Source organism: Seriola lalandi, unplaced genomic scaffold, assembly GCF_002814215.2.
Source record: "Seriola lalandi dorsalis isolate HSWRI2012SDOR001 ecotype SW California unplaced genomic scaffold, Sedor1 jcf7180002054981, whole genome shotgun sequence".
NCBI lineage: Eukaryota > Metazoa > Chordata > Actinopteri > Carangiformes > Carangidae > Seriola > Seriola lalandi.
In genome coordinates, this window is record NW_019525661.1 from 1272691 (window position 1) to 1273262 (window position 572).

At 39.0% G+C, this 572-nt stretch overlaps 1 protein-coding gene across 1 annotated transcript in view; it reads right to left on the reverse strand.

The window, feature by feature from the left end:
• The window catches only part of LOC111648340 (cadherin-6-like), a 91613-nt gene that overhangs the window by 36206 nt on the left and 54835 nt on the right, over positions 1-572 (reverse strand). The gene's annotated exons all lie outside the window — the stretch shown is intronic.

A 572-nucleotide genomic window follows, 5' to 3' on the forward strand; every position in this document is an offset into this window, starting at 1 on the left:
AAAGAGACTGGAGCCGTCAAGTTTTTCCGGTTCAAAGGGATTTCCCCCCTTCGCCTCGTCGTTCCAGTGTGTGTCTGAGTGTGTGAAGTCACCAAAATGTTCTTGAAAAGCAGCATTGTACTGGCCTGAGTCCAAGCCCTCCAGAATCACAGCAGCTTCAGCCTCTCTGTTCATCAGTGGAACTCTTTCTAGCATCTCAGTTGTTCGTGTATTAAATCTTCAGCAGCCAAATAACAGGTGCATGACTCTGCAGTTATTGGTTCTCAGCTATGTTTCACCTGTTTCAGATGAAACGAGCCTTGATAAACAGTTTCTGTGAAGTGATATTTTTCCATCTTCAAGGACAAATAATAATTTCAACAGTTGACCATTGTAAAGGATTGCAGCACTATTTTTTGCATATTTTGGCCAGTTACAAAAAAATCACATATTTCACTTTACTGTGGACCACATCATGGTGTTTTATAATTTTGACTGTACTCCTCTTTTCAGGCGTCCAAGGATTAAATAGTAGTAGTGACCTGGTTCATTCACACTCTTATTAGTATTTTTTCTTATATATATATATATAT